This window comes from Centruroides vittatus, unplaced genomic scaffold (genome assembly GCF_030686945.1).
Source record: "Centruroides vittatus isolate TY-2023 unplaced genomic scaffold, ASM3068694v2 contig_883, whole genome shotgun sequence".
NCBI lineage: Eukaryota > Metazoa > Arthropoda > Arachnida > Scorpiones > Buthidae > Centruroides > Centruroides vittatus.
The window spans coordinates 166,807-180,074 of NW_027122575.1; the positions used below are offsets into that span (position 1 = coordinate 166,807).

Genomic DNA, 13,268 nt, shown 5'->3' on the forward strand with positions numbered 1-13,268 from the left:
TGGTATATTATTATATTGGATTACCTTTTTAATAATAATTATGTTATCTAATATGCCATTTACAATCAAGAAATTTTTTATACAACTTAGACTCAATAGCAAAATGATAATAGTTAATAATAGAAGTTACGAATTTACAAAAATGACCTATCCAAGATGCCAAGAATTATTTACTAAATTTCACATGTTCTGTGAGTGTATAATGGGACTCGAACTAAGAAACAAAGCCAACCTAAATCAGCTAAATTTCCTTAAAGAAGAAAATCAAATGTATCGTTTATTTCATGAAGCAAATATTATAATGATTTATAAACTATACAATTATGCAAAAAACTTTTGTAATCACCCTACTTAAAATTATATGTACTAAAACTAATCCTACAAAAGAATATAATACGATGAATCGATGTTACCAATGTTAATAATAATGTTATGATTAATATAATTCAATGTTATAACACCCTGTAATAACAGGCTATGGCCTAATATGATTAATAAATTTATTATTTATTTATTTATATTCAAATTACTTTACACTGATTCTTGATAATTTTAAAATTAAAGATTATTATATTAATAATTTAACAATAAAAATATATTTTTGGCTGTCCCAAAAGTATAGATAATAAAACAGAATTGTAAATTTTAAGTTTCTTATGTTCAAAATTTATGAAAATAATAATAAATAATGTCAAGTAACATTTTAACTTTGTTGTCAAGTAATAATTTGAATATTGAATCAAAACTTTTTAAAATGCCACATGGAAGAGAGTTTAGTATGGAAGAAACTGCAAGAATATGGAAATTAAAAGCAGGTGGCTGTTGTGTCAAGGAAATTGCTGTTTTAATGAACAGATCTACTACTGGAATTTATAAAATTTTGGGAAAATCATCACCAATACCTTCTAAACATCGATCAGGAAGACAGAAAAATCACATCTCAAAGAAATGATAATCAAATTGTGCATTTGCATCACAACAAAATAAATCAGTTTGTCAAATTTTGTTTGAAAGTGAATTAAAAATATCAAAAAGCACTGTTCATCAAAGAAGTTCAGCAATTCCACATATAAAATTTCTACCATGATGAAAAAACCACCACTAACAAAACGATACAAATTGGCACGAATGCAGCAGGCTAAAGATCACACGGTGTGGAATGACCATTGGCTCTCAGTTCTTTTCAGTCATAAAAAGAAATTTAATTTGGATAGCCTAATTACTGGCATGAAATTAGGAAAGAAAAATGCAGTATTTTAGCAGGCAAAAGGGTGGTGGTTTTGTTATGGTGTGGGGCTGCTTCAGATTTAATGGTTTATCAAATTTAGTGATTTTAACTGGTAGACAGACATCTAAAAGTTATCAAGAAACCCTAAAAAATAATTTAATACCTATTGGAGAGAAAATTGGAGGACCTGATTAGATTTTCCAACAAGACAATGCTGGTATTCATGTTCACTTTCAACAACTAAGTGGCCAGCATAAAGCCTGGACATAAATCCAGTTGAGAACTTGTGGGTAAATTCTTGCTCAAAAAATTTATGCCAATAACAGGCATTTTATGACAGTTTCAGAGCTTAAACAAGAAATCATTGAGTGCTAGTTTCAAATGGATCCAGAAATCTTATAATTTAATTAAATCAATGCCTAATTGCAATTTTGAAGTCATTAAACATAATAACAGTTCTATTTCATATTAAAACAATTTTCATCAATTTATGTTATAAATTTAAGCTTCGAGCAATAGTTCATCTATATTTTTGGGACATCACAAAACAAGTATTTTGTGTTTAACACTTTATGTAACTGTCAAATATTGTAAAAACAATTATATAACATTGTATTATGCTACAAACAAACAATAATAACCACTCACATTGTTAAAAAATACTTAATATTTAAAAAAAACACAGATTATCTATATTTTTGGGATGCACTGTATACAGGTTTGACTATATATACAATGTTATGTGTATGTCTCTCTCTCAATAAAAGTTTTAAGTCTTATGTCAAATAAATTGAACTAATTAATTAAAATTTTCAATTACAGTAGAGCATCGATTATCCGACCCCCAATTAACCGACTTATCGGTTAACCAACCACGTTCTAGTCGGCAAATTCAAATGTCCGCTAGTGATGTGGCGCTCACAATATTTGGTTATGTCTTGGCTACTTTAATAATATTTTTTGTTAAATTTTTGCATGTTTTAGCTGGCAGCACTGGCTCAGACCATGAGAGGGAGGCTAGTATTTAAACCAGGCCTAATACACTATACTAATAATGTATTTTTTCATACTTTTCGGTTATCCGACCAACCCGCAGTCCCCAATTAAGTCGGATAATCGATGCTCTACTGTATTATTAACACTTTAGAAATACTAATATTTTGTAAAATCCTGTTTTTTCAGTATTAGTGATACTGAAAATTTATAAAATTAAGTACTACTTTAAAGATAACAATGTTCCTATTAAAATAAATGAATTAGAATTGTTTCATTGATTAAAACAAAAAAAAAAAAAAAATTTATTATAAAAACTTTGTATATCACATTAAGTAATATTTAAGTTAAGTTTATAAAAACTTATATTTATACCTGTACTTTTCTACAATAATTAAATGATTACATAAAATTATAAAAAGTGAAGTATATTATTCTTAACACAGTATTGATATATATATTAAATTTTAATTAAATTTGTTTAGTCGCTGTATATATGTTTAATAGGTGGTTGTCTCTTTAATCCGAAAACATTCGGTAGACTAACTTACAGCTGAACAGGCTTAAAACTTTTTTATTGGTTCTTCATCAAATGCATTTCGGACCAGTTTTATGAGTCCTGGTCCCTCATCAGTGCTACAGGAAATCAAAGGTTTTTTATCTGACATTTAAGAATTTTTATATTAGTGCAGTATATTTTTAAAGCATGCAAAACAAAATAAATACCGGTATCCCTTGTACAACACAGTTGAAAATTGGGGATATCTCATGTATAACAAAACTTCCAGTTTCATTCTAAAATGGTTTTGGAAATCTTCTGTACAATATTTCACAATTCTTAAATGTAAACTTCGTTATTTGATTATTTTTATTTAAGCAAGCATGCACATTGTCTCTAATTTGCCCATGGATTTTAAAACATTGGGATTTTCAAATTATTTTGTGCTTTTCATCAGGTTTACTTTAATGAAAACTGACAAGACAAGAAAGAAAAATATTGCACTAACTTTCCTATCAACCAGATGCCGTCATTGCTTTCAGACTTTAGCCCTTAAGACTGTCACTGTGTTTTCTTTTTATAGATTAATCTTTGTATTTAGTAAAGTTTATTTAAACATTTTAGATACGTGCTATTAAACTTTTTTTAAATCATAGGTATTACTTACCTACACATGATTACTTCAATTGTAAAAATGACGAACAAAATACAGTGGTATCTTGGTACTCTAATATACATTGTGGAAAAAACTCTCAGTACTCAACTGAACAAACATGACCCGCTGGAACAAATTTTCAATTAACATAATTTTATTTCATCATCCATAAAAATTAGTTATGATTAGGGTTTCTCTAACAAGATCCTGGCTGTTTTTAACCCGGGAAATTCCTCAAATTTCTTAAAAATTCACTTTTTTCTTATTTTGTGTTAAGGTTGAGGAAATTTTGCAAATACATAGTATAATTAACTCAAACTGTCAGAATATATTTGTATTTATTCATTTTAAGCCTGCTTATTAGTTTAAATTTTTGCTTGTTATGGCATGTCACAGATTTGCATGTATGGCATGTTGTTAATAATCAATATGTAGCCTATTTGTAGCAAGAATCTGAAAATTCTTTACTCGTCAGAACCTGTAATATCTCGAATAATTGCACTGATGCTATCTTAATTTTTAACAATACCCAGTAGCTTCAATAACTGCATTACACCAGATTGTGCAAATTAGGAAAGGATACAAATGAGTATGAAGTATGCAAGTATGAAGTTTTTCTTCATAAACCTGATTAAAGTCAAACAAACTGCTGAATTATTGGGCTATATTATAAGCTTGATGCCGCTATTACTGTAGAGCAGCCAAGGTAAACAAATCAAGAATATTAGACAGCAAAAGAAGTACTACAATGTATCTTGAAAACGAACTGAAAATCTTTGAAGCTACAGGTGAGAATACACATAACATCTGTCTTCTCTTAAATGCATTAGACCAGTAATTCTCAACCTTTGCTTTTTAAAATCTTATTGTAAAAATTTACAATAATATTTTGTATTATGTTTTATTTAAAAAACAAAAATTACTTTCTAAGTCAGAAGTTTGATCTAAGTTCATTTTTTTCTTTAAATATTCAATTCAATTCAAAGGCATTTTTTGTTTTTGTTGTAAGCAGTTTCCAACAAACTTTAATAAATATTTTCTATTTATAAAAAATTCTATTTAATTCAAAGGTAATTTTTAATACATATTTTCCTTAGCATTGTTATAATTATTAATTTGAAAGTTGCAGGACATATTAAATTATTTAAAAAATGAAAAGTAACTATAATCATTCAATTTCAAAATTTATTTTATATCTTAAAAATAATATCATTATATCCCAGATTTCTCGGGAAATGGATCAATTTTTTCTCGAAATCCTAGGACAAGCAAAGGACCGGGAAGTGAGAAACCCTAGTTATGATAAAAATAAGGTACAAAAATGTTTCCTATAAGAACAGATATGTATTATATCAATGGTGTGGTTTTCTTTATATTGCTTTAAAAATCAATTCTTTAAATATTTCTTCAAAAAAATTGGTAAGACTTCATAGGTTAACACTTTGCAATTGTTAATAAAAACAAAACCATAAACTTAAATAATGGCATGGAGATTGACAACGTATGGGAGGAAATGAGGGGCTAAAGAGCAAGCAAATAGAAAGACAGAAATGCCTTAGGGGATACAACATCAACACTGCATAGCTGTATGTCTAAACATAAAACAGGTTAGTTCACTGTTGTGTAAATATATCCAAATAATAGAAGTTGTAACACAGTAGAGCAGGGATGGGCAACCTGCGGCCCGCGTTAGTATATTGTGCGGCCCGCGTCGCACAAAATATTACAAAACAATATAACGGTCTATAAAATAAAAATTTAAAATACTAACATCTACTCGTCTGTAATCGTACTAAATACCAAGAACCCGCTTCGTATATATATTCGACACAGCTAGAGACGGCCCTTGGGTTGATTCATTTTTGCGTTTTTAAGGGGTGCTACAATTGTTTACAAATGCACGTGTACTTTTGTTGACTATCCATACGCGCTTGACCCTTTTTCAAGACTAAATGAAGCTCGAGGGAGTAATATGCATTCGTAAACAATTCTATTGCCCCTTAATAGACGCAAAAATAAACCAATCCGAGGGCCAACTCTAATTGCAATCTGGTAATTTAACCCGACTTCACACGATACTTCATATTGAGCTGTAAAGTTTTACCAACGCTTTGTATCGTTGCATTTAATTTTTTGGTATTTTCTACATTTTTACTATTAATCTACTGTGGTTTGTCCGAATTATAGAAAAAGGTATGTTAAATATTTGAAATTTTACGAAAATAGAATTTTTAATGTGGAATTTCGAATTTTAAATATCCAAGTTAGAATTTCTGTTTAATAATAAATGTTACTATTAATTTCCAAAATTGAAATTAAAAATGTTTGAACTAGAGAATTATTAATATTTTAAGAACAATTTAGACTTAGAACTGGACAGTAATAAAATACAAAACCCACATATGAAAACGTTTCAACTTTGCATTATTTTCAATGCTAAAACTGTCCTTGAGGTTCGCACGTGGTTTTGTACAATAAAAGCTCGATATAACAAACGGTTGCTGATGTCGGTCTGGCCAAAAGTAAAAGAAAATTATTAAAAAAAAAAAAAAAAACTCATTCCTTGTAACGGACTCCTGCTACTTCGGATTATTTTTTAGTCCTCGCAGACCATGGTTCTTACGGACTTTTTAGTCGCCGTTTCATTTAGTCAAGTCATTGTTTTACAGTCACTTCTCGAGTTACGATCACCTCGTCCGAAGTTGCGGAACCGAATCCCGTCGTAAGTCGAGAAGTGACTAGTTATTTCCCCATAGTCGTAGTTTTATTCATTTTATTTGACAAAAGTAAACGCAAAATTAATATAAAGTTTATTTTAATTATTTTTTCGGTGTAGATTTTCACCTTACATGCAGTTTTGGTTTCGTTTTCTGATCGACTTGTTTTTGGACTGCAACTTGAAAAATTTGCAAATCTATAAATTCCCACTGTCGTCCGTCTGTCTTTCCTTAAACTAGGGGCAGGAGGCCCCAATTAACTATTTACGAACTTCCGGTTCAAAACCGAAGTCACGTTATTTCAATTCAAAAATTTCCCCCGAAAGGAGTTAGATAAATGACTGGCACTACTAATTTGAGGCGGAGAACATATACCTTAAAAATTAGATTAATTAAAAATGTGATTAAAAATTGCAGCCCAGCATTGTTCAGTTTTGGTTTCATTTCGCCATGAGTGATGCGTCGTGGATTTCAATTGTTTGTAAAGCGAAGATATGGATCATAAAAGAAGACGATAAGCTTTAGATTTAATACAAAAAATAGATATATTTCGTTAGATTTAAGATGGAAAATATCAAGATGAAGTTGGTAAAGAAATGTCTGGGAATAAATAGACAACTTCAGACATTTCGATAGAGAGAGAAAAATAACAGACTTTTCTTAAATATGACAGTTCTACTAAAACTAAAAAGTCTTTTACTTTGTCTGATATAATTTAGGCTGCGTAATAGGGTAACATTTTAAATTAAGAAAAGTACAGCAGTAGTAGCCGTTTTTACTCTTCGTTTTTTGCTTTAATCTAACAATATTTTTTTTTATGTAGACAATTTTGATACAGGTGGTAATTAGTCTAAAGTTGAAAATCAATTTAATCAAGATCCCGTTCTAACGTGATTCTACTATATAATAATATACTGTTCGATATAACGGACGAGTCCGTAGTAATGAGTTATCGCGATAAAATGGACTTTCATTGTGATGAACCAATATCTTCAATTCCATAGTAGTTTGTTACATCGAGCTTTTACTATATTTATTAGTGCAGTATTTTATTCATTTTATTTATCCTCAATTTATAGATGTCAACAGGAAAGAAAAGAAAAATTGAAGATGAAAATCGAATTTATAATGAGTCGTGGAAATATGATTACTTTTTCATTCATTATGAAAAAAATCTTGTTTGTTTAATTTGTTCGGAAAGTATTGCAGTTTTTAAGGAATATAACGTTAAAAGGCATTACACCACTAAACATTCCAATAAATACGACCAGTTTACTGGAGACTTAAGAAAACAGAAAGTGGAAAAACTGATGAAAGCCGTAACCTCCCAGCAAGCATTCTTAATGAAAACAAATAATGAATCTGAATCCGTTACAAAAGCCAGTTATGAAATTTGTAATCTATTGGCAAAAACTCTTCATTGTTATTCTGATGGAATGTTTATAAAGCAATGTATTGAAAAAGCAGTTGAAATTATATGTCCTGATCAGAAGAAGATTTTTTCTAATATTAGTTTATCTCGACGAACAGTTGCGAGAAGAATCGATGAAATGGCAGATAATGTTGACGAATCATTAAAAAAACGAGTAAAAGCCTTTGAATATTTTTCCATTTGTTTGGATGAATCCACCGACATAACAGATACGGTTCAACTTGCAATTTTCATTCGAGGCGTTGATTCAGAATTAAACATTACTGAAGAATTTTTAGATTTAGTTGGGCTAAAAGGAAATACTACAGGAGAAATTATGTACGGGGCTTTAGAAAAAACCTTAGATAAAAATGAACTCTCACTATTAAAACTGAGTGGAATTACAACTGATGGCGCCCAGTCTTTCAGAGGAGAGCGACGCGGTTTAATTGGTATTCTCTCGAATAAATTAGCACAAAACGAAAATCCAAATGATTTATTTATTTGCCATTGTGTTTTGCACGTGGAGAATTTATGCGCTAAGAAAATTAATATGGAACATGTTATGGATATAGTAGTATCCACAGTGAACTTTCTGAGAGGTCGTGCATTGAACCATCGTCAATTTAAAGAATTTTTGTCTGATATTGATGCTGAAAATAATGACGTTGTTTATTTTACTGACGTCAGATGGTTAAGCAAATCTTCAGTTTTACAAAGATTTTACAATCTCTTACCAGAAATAAAATTATTTATGGAAATGAAAGGAAAACCTGTTAAAGAACTTTCAGACTGCGAATGGCTGACAGATCTTGCGTTTTTTGTCGATATTACAATGCATTTGTCAGAATTAAATATAAAAATGCAAGGAAAAAATCTTATCATATCTGAATTTATAACCTTTATAAAAGCATTTATATCCAAGCTCAAATTATGGAGCACGCAATTGCGTAACAAAAATTGTCACTTTTTCCCCACTTTATTAGAACGCACCGAACCTAAAAATTATTTTAAATATGCAGAGAAAGTCGAAGAACTAGAACAAGAATTTAAAAATAGATTCGAAAAATTTCTTAGCCGAGAAAACGAAATACGAATAATTACGGCACCTTTTTCAGTAAACATAGAAAACGTACCAAATGAACTTCAATTGGAGTTAATAGACTTGCAAAGTAATTTAGATTTGAAAGATACTTTTAAAGAAAAAAATTTGGTAGATTTTTATAAAACTTTTATCAAAGAAAATCAATTTCCTAACTTAAGAAAGTATGCGGCAAAAATTCTGTCCTTATTTTGTACAACTTACGTATGCGAACAGTTTTTTTCTGCAATGAATTTAGTGAAAAGTAAAACAAGAAATCGGCTAACAGACTCTCATCTAAAAAATAATTTAAAATTAGCAATGACAAATATTCAGCCAAATATATCTGATATATTACATTCGCATCAATTCCAGCAGTCACATTAAGTACAGTATACCTATGTTAATTTATGAATAAATATTTGTGATTTACCCGTATTTTTTATTTTTTTCTTATGTGCGGCCCGCGTTAATTAAGAAGTTTCAAATGTGGCCCTTACATAGAAAAAGGTTGCCCATCCCTGCAGTAGAGCATTGTTTATCCAAATCAAGTGGGGACTCTGGTTGTTTGGATAACCGATTATGTACAAAAAAATATATTAACCTATCCCATGTTGACATTTTTCTCTGTTGCGTGTTGCTTTGCGTTGAATTTTCATCGATTTTAAGCATAACAAAAATTTTTATAATAATAATTGTGGTTATTGTATCGTTAAAAATTATTTCTATATCGAAAAATATAAAAAATTATACTTTAGAAGTTTATCTAGTATCAAAAACGTTTGATTCAGCATGACAGAGTCCGACTGGAAAGCTTTCGGTTGATCGGCTTTCAGATAAATAACACTCTACTGTAATGGTTGTAATTTTACTGTAATAATCACTGTAATAATTGTATTTATACCAATTTGTAGAAATGTAACACCCGATGAGAGGTGCAAGTTACACAAAAAAATCTTGCACCCGAAATGCATAGTGAATAAAGAATAACGAAGATAACACTCAGTTTTTGTCTCTGATGAAATGAGGTCCAGACAAAAACATTGGTTAACTTTTTTGGATTTAACCTATAAAGTCTCATCAATTTTTTTGAAGAAATATTTAAAGAATTGATTTTTAAAGCAATACAAAAATGTTGTCGATACTTCTGATCCAAGATCAACAAAAAAGCTGAGATCACAACAATACTCTGTAAAAAGAAAATGACCTCGTTTAACTAAAATTAACATTAACACGTAATACAGTAATTTTATTTGTGAATGTTAATTAATTATTGATTGAAAATAAGTTATCAATTGCTTTAATAAACATAGTTTCTCTTAGTAAAGAAAAAGAATAGTGTACTTTTGCTAACTTCTGGAATGTAACCCTATGTTTTGCATTAGTCCTTTGTTTTGTATAACACACCACTTTTTCGGAACGTAACTACCGCGTTATACAAGGGATACCTGTATTTGGTTTATCATAGTATATGAAGTGAAAAGAAAAAAGCATGACAATTATATTAAGATTTTAAAGCTAAATATAAACTGAAAATACAGTTTTGTTTTTTCGGTACTCAGGGTGCCAGTCAATTGATACAATTTAAATACCGGTCACATCTGAAATTTTCAATTATACAAAAGAATAAGTGCTTAAAATGAGTAAGGAAGTTTACTCACTGTTTCTAATAATAGAATAAATTAATTATGAGGATTCATTATGAATTTAACATGCATTCTATTTGTACATAATTCTCAATAAAATGATTAGCATATTTATATGCTATCATCAATGTAGGAGTGAAAATTTAATTATTTCTAGTGCATTTTACACTATAATTATTTATTATTGTTTTTCTTCTTTATATATAGGTTTATAAAATTTTTATTACTATTTTTTTTAACTTATCGTAATACCAACTATGCGATGTCATCATTTATACTTCACAAATCTAACCGGATTATGTAAAGTATGTTTATGCACAGGTGATAAGTGTCTTTATTTAGCTTAGTTGCTTGTATATTGAGTGTGTTTAGCAAGTAATTGTTTTTTCAAGTGGATTTATTATTATTATTCAAAAATGGATTTTATATGGGAGCTGCCCCATGACGAAGAAGAAATTCATTTATTTCAACAAAAAGGAATTTTGCATAAAGAAAGATTCTGCACAAAAAATCACCAAATGACTATTTTTGTTCATCAGATACTCCAAAATAAAGATATCATGTACGTACATATCGTGAAAAGAAAGGTATTAGAACCAACAATTAGTTTGTAGTTCATGTATTTCCATTTTGAATGCCATTTGTTTCATATATTTATGGTCATTGGAATTAACAACTTGTGATTTCTGTCAAATGCAATTAGGACTTAATCCAAGTACAACAGTTGATTGGAACAATTATATGCGAGAGGTATGTGCTCATTCTCTAATAAATCGTTCTAATTTAAAGATTGGTGGTGTGAATAAAATCTAGAAATTGACAAAACTATGTACAGTGGTGCCTCATATAATGTACTTAATCCGTTCCAGGTGCACGTCCGTTAAGTGAAACATCCGTTATACGAAATGCATTTTCCCATAGAAATACATGTTAAAACATCTAATTTGTTCCGCAGCATAAAATAACCATACTGTATCATAAAAAAATAAACATGGGGTGTGTTCTTTTATTCCTCCGTGTAACTCTGTGCGAGCGACATCCGTTTAAAAATTCCTGCGGAACGCGTTCCTAAATTCCAGTCGGAGTGCGCGCCATCGAACGGCAAAAACGGCCGCTTGTAGCAGTAGTTTACTTGGAAAGCAACATGGCATCCTCCATGACTCAGATAGTTTCGTTTCCGGTCCATTATGTGGTTTTATGAATGAAAATTTAAAAATGGTGAAAGCGCAAGTTAGTGCACGCGGTGATGTAAGTGTCTTTACGAATTTTTTTCGAATGGTAGCCGGCATTTTAATTTTTTTCGTGGCTATTTTGAATGCTTTTTCAATAAATAATCCATTTTATGGTTAAATTTTACAATCGGGACCCTTCTTTTGCCTTTAAAAGCTCATATTTTAGAATTATAGATTCCTCCATCACGATACTATCGATAGTGCGGGTGCTGCCATCTTTCTTTCTTTCACCGTCATTCCTAAATGCCTACAAACAGCAGCGCACTCCCATAGTAGCGGAGACGCAGAGCGACCGCTATTAAAGAACGCACCTATGGAGCAGTCACCAATTATGCTGGAAAGTCCATTGTTCGCAGCCAGTCTGTTGCTCAAGTCAGGTAACAGCCAAACAGAAAGTCCATTGTTTGCAGCGTCCGTTATTCGAGGCGTACGTTATACGAGGCACCACTGTATATGTGCAGAAAGCTAAATGTAGGCTGCATTTTTCTGCAACAGTGGGTATTTGGTGATATATACAGGGAATCAAAAGAATGTTTTCTAGTGCCTGTGCCAGACTGTTCAGCTAAACCTTTAATGAAGGAAATAAAAAATAACATTCAGGAAGGAACTACCATTTATTCAGATTGTTGGAAACTTACAAACATCAGGAATTACAAGAAGCTGGTTTCAATCATTTTCAGGTGAATCATTAATATAATTTTGTGGACCCTGACACAGGGTGCCATACATAAAATATAGAGGGGTTATGGGGCAGCTCCAAATGGAGAAACATCATAGTACTTCTTGTCATCACTTGCAGTCATACCTAATAGAATTTATATGGTGAAAACAACATAACAAACAGGAAACTTTTATATCTATGTTACATGACGTATCAAAATTTATGCCTCCCATAAGAGATGCCAAAGATGTTAAAAATTGTATGTTTTGTAATTATTTTGTTTGATAAAAAATTCTTCTTTGTAATTATCTAAATTATATTTAGAATTATCTTTATGTAAAAAATGAAAAATAAAAGTTCAATTTTTCTAAAAATAGTAGCCGACTGACTGGTGGCCCGCTAACCGAAAAGTACCATTTTTTCTTTATCCATTTAGTTTGCATAATTAATAAGTTTCATTAATATTTTCAAATTATGAAAGAAAATGAACAAGTGAAAATTCAATAGATAACCCCGAGAACATTTCAATTAATAGTATAGGCAGGTTAGGCAGTATATGCATTGAAATTATTAAAGTTTTACCATTATATTGACAAGACATTATATTATTGTCAGGAAATTTTTGACTATTTTGAGGATAATTGACTATCTAGCAACCTTGTAGCCAATGCAAATCACATATACCAGAGACAGTACTGTTAACTTATACCTTCTCTTGTATTATAGGCTTATTTACAATTCTGAAAGATTCACTACCTTGAAAAAACCACCATTTATTTAAATTTATTTTAAAAATGCTGTGCATATATATATATATATACATATATATATATGCATAGCATTGTTATATATCCACAGCATATATATATATATATATATCACAGCAAATACATATATATATATATATGTATTTAATGTGATAATTATTATAAGAAACAAAGTATTTGTAAATCTAGTAATTTTTATTATGAGCAATTATATATTCAATCTTGTTAGAGTGGAATATTAATAGCTTTCAAATACAATTTATTATAACTTTAAAATTTAATGTTAAATGTTTATCCGAAAGCAAAACAAAACTTCTTGGTTTCATTTTCACAAATGAATTTTTTGTAATATATTTAATAATTTATAAATGCATTTAC

General features: G+C 29.9%; 1 protein-coding gene across 12 annotated transcripts in view; it reads right to left on the reverse strand.

Annotated features, from left to right (window-relative positions):
- Positions 1–13,268, reverse strand: part of LOC136983563 (serine/threonine-protein kinase VRK1-like) — a 104,317-nt gene that overhangs the window by 72,475 nt on the left and 18,574 nt on the right. The window lies entirely within an intron of this gene.